This window comes from Oryzias latipes, chromosome 21, assembly GCF_002234675.1.
Source record: "Oryzias latipes chromosome 21, ASM223467v1".
In the NCBI taxonomy this organism is placed as follows: domain Eukaryota; kingdom Metazoa; phylum Chordata; class Actinopteri; order Beloniformes; family Adrianichthyidae; genus Oryzias; species Oryzias latipes.
Genome location: NC_019879.2, coordinates 4949354 through 4968388, shown reverse-complemented (window position 1 = coordinate 4968388; position 19035 = coordinate 4949354). Strand labels below are relative to the sequence as shown.

Below are 19035 nucleotides of genomic sequence, written 5' to 3'. Positions count from 1 at the left end.
TTTTGATCTTTTTCATCAATAGCTGATGGAAATTGCTAATTATTACCCCAGGAAGTCTTTTCGTTCCCCCCCTAACAGAGGCGATTAGCCTGGCGTGAACCCTCTAAGCCATGAGTCTGAGCCTCACTCTTCCCACTCCCCAGCATCAATATCTCTATGCAAACCTGGTTATGTCAAAACAATTTATTTTCCAATTTTCCACAGGGTGAAAGAGTGCCTATCCCACACTCTCTTTAACATCTATCACTTTGTAACTAGCTGTTCTCTGCACTGTCTGTTTGTGTCTAATCTTCTTGTTTCCATTTGCCCCCCACAGCCCCACCATGTATCTCAACAGGTGACAAAGCATTGGAGAGCAGTTTCTATTAAGAGTTCTCTTAAGGGGAAGTATTCAATTAGATTGGCAAAAATGGAGACGAAAAGCTAATACAAAGGGGATTCAGATCAAAGTATTTTTTTTTCCATTTAATTTAATTTATGTATTTCTGGGAGTCTTTTATCATTTTGATAAGTATAAGATTTTATCAATACCTGACCAATGCACGAACTTATGAACAAATATCACAACATCTCCATCACCCAATCCTGTAATTACTTTTTTCCACACGATGCCAGTTGATATTCATGCTGCTCTGTGATCAGACAGCGGCACGCACCGCACTGTGGGCTTGCCGGCTGCAGATGAATACTCTATCGACCAACCAGGAATTCATCAGCCATGATAATTAATCTTGTGGGAGGCGGGTAGTGCTGCTCTCGGAGTCTGCGAGCGAATCTCCCCAAGCATGCCTTAGAGAGAAGTGGGGCGAGAATGCAAGACAATATTGGAGATATATTTAAGTCTGACCGCCCCTAGCACACGCGCACCTCCACGCGGGTAGACAGACCACACAAACGCATCGTCAGCCGGGCTTCAGTGAAGCTCCTCACATTCCCTGTGCTTGTAGATCATATAACATTTGACTTATGATGCCTTCCCTGCTTCTCTTTCGGCTCGAGTTACACCTCTAAAGTCAAGACGCTTTACATAGATGATAACCAGATTTGAATAAGCAGACAGGAGGTTGTAAAAATTGAGCTGTGCCATAAAAAAAAAAAACTGTATCCATGCAAGGCATCACATTACACCTGCTGTCATCGGCTGACTTCTCTCCATACAAGGCTGAATGAATTATTCAGTGATCCCTGCTTTTGTCAATTACGACACCTTAATTTGACCAAAATAAACCCCATCTAGAAATATTCCTAAAATTCTTCTAACGTTCACATAGCAGCAAAGCAATTCTGTTCTAGAAAGAAAACTCCAGGCAGTACTGTCACTCACAAGCCAGAGCACATGTCTTTTTCTTTATCCCCAGGTTTTCCACCTGCAACAACAGTCCTCACTCTGCATCATTTACAGATGGACAGCAAAGGAAAGCGCAGACTGTTTGCCTCAAGAAAGCACAAGCCGACAAGCACGTAGGGATTTTTGCAGGTATGGATGCTTACCTTTGTTAGGAGCATGTGGGCGTGTGCCTGGAAGGCTGAAGTGTGATGGGAGCTCCGCAGCGCAGCAGGCAGCCTCTCCTCTCCTCTCCTCTCCGTCTCGCTCCCACTGTGAGCTGGAGTAGAATGAGTGTGAGTGTGAGTGTGTGTGAGTGCAAGCTCCCTCTCGCTGGCTATTGTTGCAGGGAAGGGAGCCAAACTGAGCATGCTCAGACATGAACAGCCCTCGTGGTCGACATGGAGACCGGGAAGCGGCCTATCTGCTTGAGTTGTGAGGTTCTTTAAAGCACAAACAAAGCAAAGTGCAGCCAGGTGCTGCGGCTGTGTCATCTTTGAGTCGTGTTACAAACTTGAATTCCGTAATTAGGTTTGCTTGAGCTCAAATGACAGCAGATTAAACCAGAATTCACACTCTGTCAGCACAAAACATGGCTTATTTTTTTCTATTTTATTTCGGACCTGATAACATGAGTAAGACAAAAAGCTGTGGATTCGATGTCTATCATCGCTTTTTTCAAAATAGTGGCTTTTCTATTCATTTGTCTCCATAGAAACCATTTTATTTTTTGGTCACCTGGCGGTGAAGAACAGGTCTGTGGAATTTTTAGAAGAATCAGTAAAAGTACATTTTGGGATTTCCTTGACAACTGAGGTTTTTTGTTGACCACGTTCACATGCCTAAAATGATCATGTTGTATTTCATGTGATTTTGTTCTACTTGAGCCAACAATTCATGTATTAAATTTGCACAACATTCTAGTAGAAAATACGGGAGCAACAACGGAACGCCAGTTCTGCGTTCTTACCACGCCAACGCTGTAAAAAAAATCTACAACTATAACAAATTCAAACTTTTTCCCCCCAAGTAGCCTCCAAATGATGCTCGTGGAGTTAAGTGGCAGTAGATTGAAATCCTTTGGAGGAGTTTAAATTTGTAGCCGGTAAATAAAAAAAACAGGTGTCTTGTATTATTTTTAAATTCAAGATGGTGCTCTCTTCCCCAGGTCAAAGGTCAACAAACCTTTAATTGCAGTGGTCGGTTCAAGCTGGCCGCATGTGTGTCAATTTTCCGTGAAGATTGCTCAAACAAGTGTTTCTTCTCCTATATTGCGGGAAAAATGTGAAATTTAAGAAATTTCCCATTTTGCCACGTGATGGCCGCAGGTTCTGTGGCCATCCCATAATAATTTTAAAACTTCCTTTCCCTGACACACGTGTTTTTGATTTAGTTAGTAAATTCAGGGAGAAAAAATGTTTTTGCTCTCTAAGAGATTTTGCACCCATTCATTTTTTTGATGCTTTCGCCTGCTAAGATGTCATTATTTTTTTTTTGGGGGGGGGGGGGGGGTCACCATGCCAATAATTCATTTTCACCAAATACAAGGTGCAATTATCTCTTCTCTTTTTTTCTTTTTAAATATGTGGCAGGGGTCAAATTTTCCCTCAAAGGGGCTGTAAAAAAGAAGAATTGCAACAACAAAAAAAGATGGTCAGAGACCGCCAGAGAGGACTTGTCATTTATGAGGAGACAGGTGACATAAATGATCTTATCTTGTTTAAATGTGATGGAAAATTTTCCAAACGACACAAACACAGACTATTTTCTTGCAATTTAGTCCAATGACAAAGAGCTCTCAGACATTGAGGGGCTTAGGATGGATGGATCCACGGATCAATTAAAGAAGCCCTAAATAGATGGATGGGTCAACTAGGGTTTGATGAATGATGGACATCAGGGCGGATGAAATATTACACCGACTATTCTTTCTCCTTTCATCTAAAACGATATTGAAAAAGGCAGGCAATCATTTCACACATACATGGACAGGTCCAGCCTTCCTATGCTCATGCAGTTTTCTCACCTCAGCTTACCTTAAAAAACAAACCTCCCACAAAGATTCCAACGTAAATGTGTAGTGTGTTGAAATAACACAATAATGTATGTTTTTTTTTGCAGAGGGCATTGGAGGAATTCTCTAAAATCATGTGGAATCCCTGACTTCCGGTGTGAATCCCACCAATCCAGCCATTACAACCAGACGACTTATGTTATCATAAGTGCAAACAAATGTCACACAGAGGCAACGCTGTTGATTCAAGAGCTCTCCTGGTGCCTATTTAACTAAACCATGCTCTTTTTCCACTGTTTCTTGCGTTCATGCAACTCGTCCGATTTGCAGGGATTTCACATTTAACCACAAATGAGTCACACATAGGGAGGACGAAGCAGCCCCTACCACCTAGGAAGGGATTGTTTCACCATCAGCCCACACTGTTAAGCATTGCAAAGCTGCTTACAGTCAACGTAAACACAGTAAAAGGCTGATCAAGTCCTTCCTCAGTATCCAGCAACTCTCCAACATTTCAATCAATCAGTCAATAGGCTAACTGCAGGAAGAATGGTGGCACAGCACGGCAAGAAAGGAGCATGTAAACACAGCCTTCCTGGCTTTGTAGAACTCAATGAACTGAAATCTCTTATGAGTAACGACCCAAACTGGCTGATTGCTGCAGATGCAGCTCATGTTGCAAATAGGCCACCGTTGTAAGGAATTCATGAGGGTGCACAATATCTCTGCAACATGGACAGCCTTTGGAAAACACTAATAAACTAGAGGGAAAAACTGTCATGTTTGTGTTTTGCATTTAGTTTTTGTAATCAGAAAAAAAAAAGGAAAATGGTCACTTTTCCCTTTGTGATAAACACAGTAAACATAGCAGTCGTGTCTGTATTGACAATTGTGATTTTGGGTATCATTCAACTTAAAACTCAAATGTAAAACGTTTGCAGTCTGGAAAATTCAAACTTGCAAAGCTGTCTGACATTCTTCTTTATATTTAGAAGCAGATATTTATCTTTGCGTCTCTACTGCTTAATATTAAACTAATATTAAGGGCAGAATTTATGAGCTGTGCAGTCAAAACAAAAATGTAAAAGGGGACTAAATCCCCAAAGAGGTGTCGGACTGCTTCTGCTTCATAAATTCTAATGCAACAGTTACATAATTTTATCAGTAAAACAGACTTTTACAGACTTGACAGTATTTTTTAGATGTAAATGTATTCATGCATGCAGGAAGACTAGCATATCAATTACATTACTCTTGGTCAGCCTGATTAAATGGACTCACATTCAGTCTCTGCAAAAGAATAATGGAAGCTGCAGCTAGAGGACTACAACGTGCGCCCGATGTACACGCATGTTACTGTCAAGGTTGGTATTTTCCCGTTACCGGACCCAGGTCCGGGTGGTACCAATGGGTCAAGCTGAGATGTGTGCCCCAGTCACTGCGGGCGACACAGATGGATAATTTATGAGGGCTTCGCTGTTACCTCAATAATTCATAGGAGAGCTCTCTGAGTAAGTCACAGACAAACCTTTTACTGGGAAAAGCGGCCAGAGACATTTGTGGGTTGAAAACTCAATAAGAACTTGCCACGCCATTAATTTTTGAGGTCTGCTAAATTTAGCTCGGCTTCCATGTCTCAGGGGAGGAACGGCACGCGGAGATAAAGTACGATGACACAGCTTCTTTTGCGTTGACTAACACTGAAGGTCTAAACGCGTCCAAAATAATGGGAAAAAGATAAAAAATAAGAAAAACCAGGTTAGGACTGTTATTGCCCAAACACTCTTTAAGTCCAGTATGCAGAAGCTCTGTTTATTTTATGTGGAACTCAACGCTGCACAATGGTTACCACTGTCAGAATAATGCATAGCTGTTGTACTCTTGGTTTGAAGGCAGTGTTTACATTTCAGAGGGGGAGGAGTGTGTTATACAGGATGTTGTAAAATTGTCTTTTCCCCAGTTCATCCAGAGCTTGATTGCTGGGCAACCACAATGCCATTGTAGACAACAACGCGTTTCTTTTGACAATCAGCAGAGGGGCGAGTGATTGTGTGGTGGCTGAAGGTCACAATGCACAATGGAACACAATGACACACATACTGAATGTAGCCACAGGCTCGGCCTCAACCCACTAAACTATATTCACACAATTAACCAGGTTTTGGTTCACTGGAATGAAGTTCAGTCAGTCTGCACTTTCCCACTGACCTCCGTTTTCTGTGTATTCATTTTATATACATCATGCAAAAAAATGTTATACTAAATTTGCTGCAAAAAAGAGTGCTGTACTTCTTTTTTTTTTGTATTTGTACCTTTATAACCTTATTTATAACTGAAACAAGAGTTTTGATTTTTTTTTTTAAATATCACTTTCAAAGAGAAATTTACATTTTTTACTATGAACCTGGGCCACGGTTTGGAACTTTTGCTTAAGGCCAGCGTGTCACCAGCAGGTGACAACCAAGCAGAAACCCTTTGGCTTTCAGGTAAAAAGTCAGCGCTTTTGCTTGTTGAAAAAATCCGTCCCCATCTTGGAGACACCAGCTATAAACAAAACGAGATTGTAGTTTAGTATCAAACTTAAATTTCACAAAATAAACTACTACTTTAGTGTACCTAAATTTTCAAAAAGAAATAAATAGTAATATTAATGGATTGGATTTATCTGGGCTTTTCCAGACGTTAAAAGCGCTGACAATGCATCTCCAATATTCATTCCCCCTTCGTTCATACTTGGTGATGGTGAGCTACAACGAGTACAGCCAGCTGCCCTGGGGCGGACTGACAGAGGCGTGGCTGCCAGTTCTGCCCTCTGATCATCCCCGGGACATTCACACACATACACACCCCAGTGGGGGCGCACTGGAGGCAGGGAGGGGGGAAGTGTCTTGCCCACGGACAACAACCATTGACTTGGGGGAACGTGTATCAAGCCGCTGACCCTTCGATCATTGGACGACCTGCTCAACCGCCTGAGCCACTGCCGCCCCAAAATGTTCAGGAATCAGGTCAAATCTAGCATTCAGTCTAACTGACTTGTGAAAATCTGTAACAAATTGATTAATTATCCAGGTTAGAAGTGGTTATACTGACAACCAGAGGTTTTCTAGCACAAAACGTACTTTTTAAAACAGTAAAATCAAATCAAAAAATCATTCTTATTTGATTGCTTAAAATAAACCATTTCAAATCAAATCAAAAGAAAAATCGTATTTTTGGCGTCTTTAACATGTTCTTGTGGCATTTCTTTTTGATGACGGAGGACACTATAGTAAGCTCAAACCTGGATTTCTGAGTGCATTTATTCAAATTGTTGTGCATCAGGAGCAGACGTAAAAAAAAAAAAGCCATTTCAAAAAGCTTGTATTTGTGACGTAGAAAATATGCTAGGCGGCCCACAAGCCCCCTGCTCGGAGGTTTCAGCATCAAGGAGGGGAAGTGGGGGCGGGGTACAATGGTCCCGCCCACAACTCAGAGGCAAATCTGTAATGAACTGCTGCTCTGCAGAAACTGTGTCTTAGAAAACAACACAAGTTTTTGGATTTAGGCTGACCTGTGTGGAACTTTAAAAGATGTTTGCAGGAAACTACAAGTGATTCCAGTAAAAATGGAGAGAGGCTGTACTTTAGGGTTTATCTCATGTTGCAATAAGTTCTCAAAACCACCTTCAAGTTGTAGTTTGTTGCAGGTCTACAGTCTTCATACCTGAATAGTCAAAGCAAAACTTTGTCTGATTATTTTCATGCATCTCATCTCTCCTTGAAATGACAACAAAATGAGTCCAACTCGCAAAGGTTACAACACCATGATAAACCTGTTTTCCGTTTTACTGTGGAGCTTTTTGCGTTTTACAATTTAAACACCAGATTTTACATAAAAGCTTTTTGTACTTGGTTTCATAACAAAATGATGACAACCTGTTATTATTGACAAGACAAAGCAGGAACTAGAGGAGCTGACCTGTTCAGCAAGTAAAAAAAAACAGGGTTACATGTTATCACTGTGACCTCTTAACCTTATTCATTACTAAATTTTCCATTGGATCGTAGTCGGCCTGACACGAAATAAAGGCATGTGGTCCATTAAACTGGCATTTATGTTGCGTCAAGACTGTGACCCACATGCTGACGTGCATTTGTGAATAAATGTGAACGCACATGGTGTGTGCTCTTTGAGCATTGTATTGGTCGCTTTAAAGCCACAGCCTTCTATTATAACTAACATGCCTGCAGCCACACTGGATGAACATGAGCCTTTGGTAAGAGGCCACAAGATCCAATTTACCCATCAATCAATCCTTTTTCTGCTGGGTGCCATGCTCTGAGCTCCTAAAGCTGCATCATTTGTGCACCGTCTGGTGCTGATGACAGGTTCAGTTTAATCAGCTTCTCCTCCGAATGTGCCAAGAGAGAAGAAATATCACCACATGGAAATTAAACCGTAAGCAGAGCACAAACCAGAACGCACCTGAATAAATATTAACTTAATGGAAAACTGTCAGAGTGACACAAATGTGAGACTAAACTACAGACAATAGTGGATATTAAAAATAGATAGATGAACACGTGTACACAAAATGATTTTCCGCATCTGACTAAATGAGAACATCTTTTAATTGTCAAATTAGGAATTTTCCCCTTTCAAATTCCATAATAACATCTGTGAAGTAGTTTAGTAATATGACAAAGAAATACAAAAAAGGCCAAAAATAAAAAGTAAAAGAAAAAGGTTTAGTGAGCCTATAAGCTGAAAGCATTCCCCACAAAAACAAGGAAATCAATCATTTAAGTGTTCCCAAGACATATCGCGAGGAAATTGATGTGTGGGAAGCAGAGATAAAACGCATTGTGCACCATAATCCAGGCATAGCAAACGTCAGAGCAAAAGATGGAGTCCTGGAAACTCTGGAACACACCAGAATTTATACGTCAATGGCAGAAGGTGAATGTGGAATATTTAGTCAGTAAACATCCCTGCACCTACATAGAAATTAAAAAAGAGAATGACTACTGGTAAGTTTGCTATTTTTTTTCACTTATGTTTTAAAAAATAAACCCGTTTTAATCTAATCTGGTGGACAACTGACGGATACATCTGTTGCATTCATTAATAATGTTAAATGTTAATGTTAAATAGGAATCATTGATATTAAAAGATAGAATCTTTTATAAAGTTTAAAGGGCATAAGTCATTAAACTGTGTTTCAAATTACACCTGTTGGTTACTGTGATTCCAAAATACTCACTTTTAGTTGATTATTTTGTTTTGCTGTTGTGGTTAATTTAGTCAGTAACTAGTAAATTTATTACTAAAATATATAAATATAGGTGTGTCTAGCTGATTGATGATGAGAGTAAAAAAACAATCTGGTTCAATGAACAAAACCTTCTTAATTTCTTAATATTTAGCCAAAAACCATAAAGGTTAAATTGTTAATCAAAGAAACATACTACAAAAGGTATGGAGCGAGAAGCACCATGATCTGTGTCTGGTTTGCTGCAGATAGGTGCACAAAAATGAATATTTTTACTAAAAAAACAAACAAGAATTCATCTAAATTAGCTTTAAAGTAACTTACAAACAGTAAAGTTTTATACACCGTCACGATGCTCTGACCTCCATTTATGGGTTATCCTATAAAACCCATGTGTTAAGGATGGACACAACACGCATGTGCTCAGATGTACCGGTAAGTCAAAATTAACTTTCATCTTACACATCTGGGGAAGAAATTCCAGCAGGACTATGTGAAAAGTTTGTTGAGGACTGAACAAACCAAAAGGACACCGGTCAATTGGATAGAGAGGTAATATGCTTCAACAATGGACTGTGACAGTGTGGTGCTTTGCTGTGACAAAAAAATAACAAAAAACTGAAAAAGTACTTTCTATTTACTGTGATAAATACTTTAATGTGGTCATTCCTGTGCACAGTAGGAAAATAGTGGAAAATAGTGTTTTTGGTGTTTTTAACATATTCTTGTAGGATTTTTCTCATGCTGGAGGACATTTAAAAAAAAAAATTAAGCTCGACATTGCATTTCCGAGTATCTCTTTATTCAAATTGTTGTAAATCAAGAGCAGACAAAATAAAAATGAAAAACCTTGCATAGATGTGCTCCGCTCTATTCCGATGCATCCACTTGCAGACAACCAGATCCAAGTACGTCTTTGTCGACTGAGCTGGAATCTGGCTCCAAACTGTACAGCTAGATAGTTATAATGTTAGCTAGTGGTAGAGAGTGTAACCAAAGGGATGATAGGAAGTGGGGGCAGGCTTACTCCGTGCCAACGATTCCATTCACAACTCAGAGGTGAATTCCTAATAAACTACAGCCACTCTGCAGAAACTATGTCCTAGAGAATTACAGGTTTTTAGATTTTTGGCTAAAAACATCAAAATCTTGATGGGGGAAAAAAACTGGAAACGCTTTTACAATTATATCATGATTGGAGTGGGACTTAAAAGCCTCGGTACTGTCCAGTCCAGTGCAGTTCGGTATTTTGAGCCTCTCCATTATAAAGTAAACCCGTTAAAGCGGACCGAACCGTACCATTCTTGGGCCCCCTATTGGTTGTAGGTCCATAGAAGAATGAAACAGACCGGTTAGGGCGAAGCTACCGTTGACACCCGTTGACTGCCTGAAGGTCATTACGACAAAAGAAAGCGACTGCATTTCTCTACGCCGCCTGCAATCTTTTCCGGACCATTCTAAACTGGACCGGACCGGACCACTCGGTGGAAACGAGGCTTAAGTGTTTAGGATCTGAGGCCTAGAAATGTTTTCTTCCAATGTTTTTACCGGTTTAACAATAAGCTTTAAGCACCTTTATGCATTGTTACAGTCTCAACAGGGTTTTCTTTACATGCACAAACAAAGAAAGCTTCCATTTCAGAGCCAGATGCTAGATGGATGGAGTGAAGGAAGGAGAAAGGAGATGTACAAAGCCCTACTTTCATGCATTTTTCTACCCAAACAAATAGCTAAAGGCAAAGCAGGCGGGGGGGTCACCGAAGAGTCTTTGGTCGATTGAATCAGACAGTTTCCTTTGGGATCCTGCAGACAAACTACTCAACCTATTTGCTGAAAACAGACTTGTCGATTCAGCAGCTTTTTAAAAAGATATTCCTCCTACTGGAGAATATTCTCTGACCGGAATCAGACTGAACCACGCGGTGGTGAGTAAATTCATACAGCACAAAGACACACAAGGAGGAAATGCCTCCAAGCTGACAGGTAGCACACAAATAGCAGGGGTTTCAATTCTTATTAGCATTCTGCATTCGCATTCGAGTCACTCACACCCACAGAAACACTTGTTCACAGGGGGAAATCTCTCAGAGAAATGCATGTCTCCAGCCCTATTCTGCTGCCTTAAGCATGTGGATGGGAAGCCTCAGAGGACGGCAACTCCTTCAAAACAAAAAAGAACTGTCAGGCGAGCTATTTCAGTCTCAGCGTTTTCTGGAACAAAGAATCCGGCTGTACAGTCTAACGGCTACAAGAACAAATAAAGCTCAGAATCTGGATCTGCATTACTCTGAAAAAAAGACTTTATATTAAATTACATTCAAAACATGGTTCAAAAGATGTGGTTGACTTAAGTTTAATAAAACTAAAACATGTTTTTCAAATTCTTACCTTTCAGTCAGGAGCAATCATGACAATCGGATGAAGTTTACCTTCCTAAGCATGGTGTGGCTCAAATTCTTGCTTCCTGTAAAGAAAGAAAAGAAAAGAAAACCTCTTGTGGATTGATGTATTTTACATGCATGTTTCATGTCTTTTTTATCAGCTACAGGATGATCCAAGGCTACTGTAGATAAAGTCACTTTGTGAAATTGAAATTCAACCATAAACGTCTCTACAATTATCTGTCCTACAACCTTAAGTTAGTGGGAAACATCATCAAATCCAAGACTGTTGCTCTTGTTTTTATCTTAACTTTACAGTACATTTAAGACAATCTTCCAGGATCAAATTTACCATCTTGAGTTCAGGAAGAGGTTTAGTTTTTTAGCTTTTTTCCCCGACACCCAAGTTTTTCAGCTTTTTACATTTTTTGCATTTGTTTTGGGGTTTTTTACCTAGTAAACAGACTAGCCGGATGAACTAAAGCAAATTTCCTTAATCAATCTCCCAGATTACAAACCATAAAACTATAAGATAATGCTACAGAAATTTTCTACAATTTTGTCTACTATCCTACAAATAGTGTAGAATTCTTCAAATATTACTTAATTCGGCTCTTTGTAAACTGATTGGCCAAATAAATTCTGTGTGAAACATAAAATGAAGGTTTAATTAAATGTATTTCATATGATACCAAAAAATGCGAGACCAGGGTTAGGAGGTCTTCAAATAAAGGCTAAATTTGGGACTATGAACTTGTAATATATTATATATCCCAATCCAATAACCATTTAATCCATTTGAAAAGTTCCCAGTGGTCTTTTAAGTTTAGATTATTAGATAATTTTTTGATTATGCTTTTCTAGGACATAGTTTCTGCAGAGCTGTTGTATAGGGACTCTTGCCGTGGAGCAATACCGCCCCCCCTTACCCTCCCCATTGCTGAGAGGAGCAGGAATCTTGTGGTCAGCCTAGTCTGTTGTCGATATCACAACCTTTCAAAAAGCATTTTTTTCAGCAGTTACTGAAAACTCAGAAATGCATCTTAATTTTCTTTATATGCGTCCTCCATCATCACAAAAAATCCACAAGAAAATGTTAAAAACACACAAAAAAAAATCGAATTGAGCTGAAGACTACAGGAAAAACAACAGCAAACAAAGAAGCACCTTTAAAGTTATGATATTATGACTTAGTGTGAAATTTGTGAAACATAACAGCCCTATTTCTTTGTATTTTACTACTTAGAGCGTCTGTGTGAGACAGAAAAATGTGCAGGGCAGCATTTTAACATCCTCCTTTCTACCCTCTAGTTTTCGTCTTCCAATCTCTTCGCATTCAGACATGAAAAATTATTCCGTGACCCGAACTGAATCGACCATGACTCTGTGAATGAGGTAATGAGGTAAACCCAGCGCCCAAGTTCATGTTGAAAAGCTTCAACTAAAGCAGCATCACTTCCTGATGCTCTCCCAGATGCAGCTCATCTCTGCCGCAGCTGCCTGATTCCTAATTACTCCACCAACATTAGTGGGTTTCTGTTATTGGGACTCACCCACAATGCACTGTTTCGATTACTTTCTCCAGGGAGGGGATGGGTGACAGATACTTGCAGACACCGTCAGTCATTCTGCCTTCACGTGGCCGTGCATGCAGCTGTGACTGATGTTCTAACAGGACACAGGGGAACGCTTTCTCGTTTATCCAGCAGGCTGGACAGAGGAACAAAGGAGGCTCTCAGGGGACAGAGGGGGTCCAGGAGACGAGATCTGATGCCTCAAACCAGCTCCCTTTATCATCCCCTCTTTGCCTTGAATTCTTAAATAAAAATCTCGAAATGAGTTTCTCTCAACCTTGAGGAGCGTTCCTGCCTCCGAGGCTAAATGCCTATATGAGGACAGATTTGAAATGCATCTTTATAACTATGCTGCAGAAAAAAATGGATGATTAAAATCATATCTGCTCTGATTTATCCAGTGGAAGGTCGTGGTGGCTGAAGCAGGTGACAGAAAAGCATCAGCAGCAGCACAAATGCAGGTTTAGATTATAAATAAACACTAAAAATTAATTATCAAATAGGTTGTTCAAACAAAGTCCCACTCCGATCATCTTTTGATCTATTATAAAAGCGTTCCCAGTGGTCTTTTAATTAGGATAATTCCCTTTTTAGCCACAAATTAAAAAAACCGACATATGACATAGTTTCTGCAGAGCAGCAGTATTTCAATAGAAATTAGCCTCTGAATTGTGGGTATCATCCACTGTGATAATTAACATTTTCAGGTGTGGGGGACTTTCAATTCTTTTAAGTAAAACTTAGGATCAAAGCAATTAGAAGTCTGTGAACTGTAAATCAGTATGTGGGCCTGTAAGGCTTTTAAAAAAAAATGTAATTATATTCCATTAAGCCAAATTCCATGTTTTGCACACATTAGCATCAGCAGCTGCAGGGGCTCAAGTTTGCCTGTCACTCATAACTACTGGTTTAGGCCGACAGGCTGAAGCTGTCTCATCACATTTTGAGAAATGTGAGGCAATTACTGTTTAAGTTGTGTGGACCGTATTATATTAAATGAGAACATGATGTGAGAGGATTCATTTCACCAATACGCATGAGAAGGCATGTATATCATTGAGATTTCTTTGAATTTTTGCTCGGCTTCGTGGTTTCTTAACGAGTGCAGACACATTTTCAGCATGCCAAAGGAAAGTCCCCGATCAGAGGCATGCCAACAACTCACTGTGAAAGTCTCAAGGATGCAGTTTGAGAAGCTCTCTGCTGCAAATATTCACAGTGTCAAATACTTTAAAGGAGGCCTGCAGAGTCCCTGACATACTATGAAGTCAAATGCATACCCAGCACCACATCAGTGCTGTTTTATGCATTCTGTAAGGATGTTTGCAAGTCTGTGGCATCCAGACGTGAGCGGACAGAAAACCTCTCATTCACCTTGAGTTTATCAGTCAGGATGCTGCACTAAAACTTTTTTTCTTTTAAAAACTAAATTAAATGTAAAGGAAAAATGCTTCAAAGTCTGTTGAAAGGGTCATTCAATTCATAAGACACTCTAATACAAATAAAGCTATAAAAAATGCTAAAGTACAAAGGAAAGCAAGGAGATCCTTGAAAACACTGCGATGTTGCTCATCTGTAAATCCATCAAATTCCTGTGTGGTGATGTATAACATGGCAGAAAGTGAAAAAAGCCTTAATTAAATTCCTTCACGTGATGCAGAACTAAAAGAAAGTGGCACCTAGTGTTTGCTGTGGAGTCAGGAGTTTGATTTTAACGGATCAGTCATTGAAAAACATGTTTTTTTTTGTTGCTAATAATAAAAACCCTAAAGCTGTGGAAGCTAAATTTGCAGAGAATGCAAACTGCACCTTAGATTTTCCTCACACGTGTTTCGCTCAGCAAGAAAAACTTTAAACAAATCTGAATTCATCAAATATTTATACCAAGACGGCCTGAGGTCTCATTATCCAGCATTATTCATTCCAATAAAACAAGCAAACTGCTGCTGTTGTGCAAATAACACCATTTTCCCGTATTCATTAACATCATCTGATTGCAGTCTGGAAGTCAGCCAGCATTCCCATCAGCCCCAGAAGCATTTCCAGTCCTGGCTTGGATGCACCTGCCTTCCTGCCTGCTGCAGACCAATCATGCTTAAAATAAAGAGAGAGTAAATGGCTCCCAGGAGCTCCAGGGAGGTTTTGTGGACTCCCATAATGGAAAACAGGGAAGAATGCAGTTTCTCTTTTTGATTAAAGTAACGGTCAAGATAATGATGGCAAAAAAAAAAAAATTAAATGTCATTTTTGTAATGTCATTTGATTTTAAAGATCCGCTCTGATCATTTTTGGGGGGTTTTAGACATGTTCTTGTGGCGTTTTTCTGATGCTGGCGGACATATATTACGACATTTAAACAAAAAATATTCAAATTGATGTCAATGAGGAGCAGATGAAAAATTGCAGTATGAAAAAGATTCCGTAAAAAATACGCTGGGTGAACCACAATCTCCCTGCTCTCCTCCATTCTGATGCAGCTGAAAATAGATCCATAAACGTCTTTGTTTTCCTCGTCCGAGCTGGAATCTGGATCAGAACTGTACGGTTGGACAGCTCCGATATTGCTCGCTATTATTGTTGCGCCTGTAATGTAAGTGGTGTGAGGGGCTGTAAGCTAGCGGCAGAGAGTGTAAACAGAGAGCTCTCAGTAACGAAAAGTGAAGGAGGAGGAAGGGTTGCTCCGCCCCAAAAGTACTGCCCACAACGCAGATGAACTTCTGAAGAACTCCTGCTGCTCTGCAGAAACTATGTCCTAAAAAACGACGCAGGGTTCTTTTGATTTTGACTGAAAATGAACCACTGGGTACAATTGTACAAGAGATCAAAAGATGATCAGAGTGGGTCTTCATTATTGTCCATGAAACCCCCCCCTTTTTTTATCTTATCTCTACTCGAACCCATTGACAGTAGCCGGACTGAACAACCTTCTCCCATGGCCGTCCAAATGGGAAGTACCCGCCGGTTCCAAAATGCTGAAATCTATTGAGAAATAAACAGCTATTACTCAGTCAGAAAAACCTCTCTTGCTCTACTACTGTTTATCAACACGTTCTTGAAAATCCTATTTTTTTTTCGTGATATTTTTGCTGTAGTGCAAGTTATTCAAGTTACAAACTGCCAATCGGATGCCTCGTGTTGAGCGTTTGAAGCCCTTGATTGACAGATATTCTCCAATGCCCTCTTTCAGTTGTAGGGGTGTGGCCCTCTAACAAGCTCACACCCGATTGGAGTGAGAGTGGCTGCCATAGAAATGTAGACGGACCAATCACGGCTTGCTAAGGACGTCTGGCCCCAATGGCGAGGGATATGTCGCAGAAAAATGGCGACTGAATTGACTTCACGCGCGATTCGTCCAGTTATTATATATTATACATTCAATGGTCAAATATGACTGCAGTAACTGCAGATGCTAAGATGAAACTATTATAGTTTCATTTTTTTAAAGCAAAATACAGTAAAGAAGGAAAGGCATTTAGTGGGAAAATAGCACAACATAAAAGTAACTTGCTTGGATAGAAATAGCATAGACTGTTCTTTCCTTTAATAATAATATAATAGAGGTAAGAAAGAGAAACCTGCAGATTTCAGCCCTGCAGCAGGAGCACCAATAGCAATAGTTTTGGATATTGGATAGAAAAGATTGTTTCTCTTTTAATTGTTAATAATAATAATAACAATAATAATAATAATAATAATAATAATAATAATAATAATAATAATAATAATAATAATAATAATAATAATAATAATAATAATAAATACCCATTAGTTACCAGAGCATTTGGTTTCAGAAATCACTGTTGCCTTTTAGGTTTGCATTGAGGACTTTCAAAACAAAATGTGGAGTTTCCCTTTAAACACTAAAAACCAGCATTTTGGAAAAATGCAAGTTGCTTAGAACTATTGAACATTTTTAAAGGAATAGGAAAAGCACAAATGCAATCAAGTACCGTATGAAAAAGGTTCCCTGAGTTCATTTGTGGCTGTCATAAGCTCCCTGCATCTCAAGTCAAGAGCGAATTAAGTGAGTTAAGCTGCATTTAAATTACTGACATTGTTAAGCTTCGTCATCTAAACTCACAGATTCTTTCGTTCGGTCTACAGTAAGTAACCTACCCACAACTCATTCAAAGCGTGTCCTTAGTTCACCACAGTGAAAAACAGGAGTCCGGGTTCGTTCCAGGTCCTGCAGGTCCAGGGCGCAGGTGGAAACCTCGCGTCTTCATTAAGACCCAGATTCAGCTGGAAAAGCCGAAACCGCTACAGTCTGGATCGGAACGGAATTCAAGTGAAATCCGGCAGGATGCAGGCACCGCTGTGCGTCATTGGAGGTGTTTAGGAGTCTCCCAGACAGCAGACTCTTTCCTTTTGCGGGGTTCTCCTTGGGAACCGTGGTGCATTCAGGAGCAGCTCGTAAAGTAGACTTTCCCCAGTTAAAGTTGAACATCCAAGGATCAGTAGATTTTGGAAAAGGAGTCATTGTTGGGTAGACTCCACAAGGAATGAATATTGTTTTAAAAGTAAATCAATAAAAAAGAAAGCTTAGTTGGTTTGCGTAAAGGAGGATTGAGGGGACACCAGTTTATAAATAACATGTTTTCTCTAAATTTACTTCATTTTCCAACAATGACTCCTTGTCTGAAAACCAGAATACATTTACAAAATGTGTCTGTAAAGATTTTAGCTATCTAAGTCATGTTTCCACAGGATTTTTCTCATAGATAGATAGATAGATAGATAGATAGATAGATAGATAGATAGATAGATAGATAGATAGATAGATAGATAGATAGATAGATAGATAGATAGATAGATAGATAGATAGATAGATAGATAGATAGATAGATAGATAGATACTTGTCATTGTCATGCATACAATGAAACTAACATAATATATAAGGCGAGATCCAGGTTTAACATGTTTATGGCACTTGGATAAGAACAGTTCTGAAAGGACAATTGGACTTAACCCTTGTGCTATCCTAGGCACTTTAACATTGGGAGTGGGGTCATCTAGACCCACTAGACAGTGCGCTGAACCTTTTTTCTTCAATGATTTGTGATCTTCACTGGTGTCCATGGATTACATGAAATCTTTCCACCTTTATCCACCTTTGTCATGGTAGGGAGAACACGTCAATGCAAGGGTGGGGTCATCTAAGATAGCACAAGGGTTAAAGACGTTGCTACTTCATTTCTTCCTGCAGATGGAGAATTCAGGTGATGTATATGTGAACTTCTTCAGAGGTTTGGCTAAAGGTAAAATTACTAGATGTCATATTAGCTGATTTAAAAGTCAATGATCCAGGTTTTTTCAGACTGGTTAGTTGATGCTAGTTAGCTGCTTGGTATATGGTCCTGGTGTAGATCTGGAGTGGATGACCAATAATAACATTATAAAAAGATCAACATCATTTATGACCAGAAAGAATTTTACTTTCTTCACATTGAAGGGACACTTCTTGACGGTTAGTTTGAAATTCAAGCTCTGACTTTTGCAAGTGAACGCAGCACAGGAATCAGGTTCAACACTGGTCCTGATTGGCCCTTCTGAGAAAAGGCTGCCCCCTCTCACAAATGACCTCCTTCTTTGCCCACACTCCAATCTTGGAGTTGCATGACTTCACCTCTCCTCACAGTCAGTGATCAGACTAAAACAACTTCCAGGCCGAGTCACACCGTTTTACATGTGGAGGAGGGCTCAAATAAAAAGCAGAGTTTCTCACAAATCAACACAGATATAAGAGCTGTAAGCCTCTTGGTTGAAGTTTAAGCTTCAAAAAGGACATCCAGATTGTTGCCAGAAAAGAAAGTACAAAGAAAAACCTGGACTTAAATCTTAAGAAACAACACATCCCAGAACAATAAGACCAATTTCTTGCAATTGAAAAAGTGTCGCCTTCATGTGAGAGCTAATTCAGATTTGACACAAAAGATTTATGCCACAAACTCTCAACAACTGACTACAATAGAAACATAAACTGAAACTGCCCTTGAGCAAGTCCATTATAATCCATGCAATTGAAGAAATCAGCTTTATAGCTTTGAATGGGAGAAAGATTTTCCGAAAATGAAGACAATTCCACATTTTTATGTCAGTAGAATAATTGTTGAAGGTGAAATGCCCTTTTTATGCCATTTGAAAGTTATTTCAAAAATATGCACATCAACAACAAACCCTATGAGTACCTTACTGCAAATTAGATGTCATATATGGTGATGTGCAATCAAACCTGAGGCCATTGGAAAGACAGTTTCAGACAAATTACTTTATACTTGGCAAACAGAAAAAAGTTATGCCCAGTTTTTACGCAGAAATCATTTAACATTTATGGGGGAAATTCTTATTAATTAAAATTATTTATAAATAAAGAATACCCAGCCTGAATAAAATACAGGATTGTGTCAGGAAGAACATCTGGAGTAAAAAACTGTATAAGCGAATCAGCTGATTCGCTGTGGTGGCCCCTGAAGGAACATGCCGAAAG

The 19035-nt window shown here is 39.5% G+C and overlaps 1 protein-coding gene across 3 annotated transcripts in view; it reads right to left on the bottom strand.

The window, feature by feature from the left end:
* Positions 1-16923, bottom strand: part of LOC101160446 — a 59385-nt gene extending 42462 nt beyond the window's left edge. For 2 of the 3 annotated variants that reach the window (XM_020713066.2, XM_011489264.3), the window contains exons 1-3: positions 16664-16923; positions 10981-11056; positions 1492-1604 (exon numbers count right to left, since the gene is read on the bottom strand). The gene's annotated coding sequence lies outside the window, so the exon portion shown is untranslated. The remainder of the gene's footprint in view (positions 1-1491; positions 1605-10980; positions 11057-16663) is intronic. The other variant, XM_020713067.2, reaches the window with a different exon arrangement.
* Positions 16924-19035: the final 2112 nt, after the last annotated feature.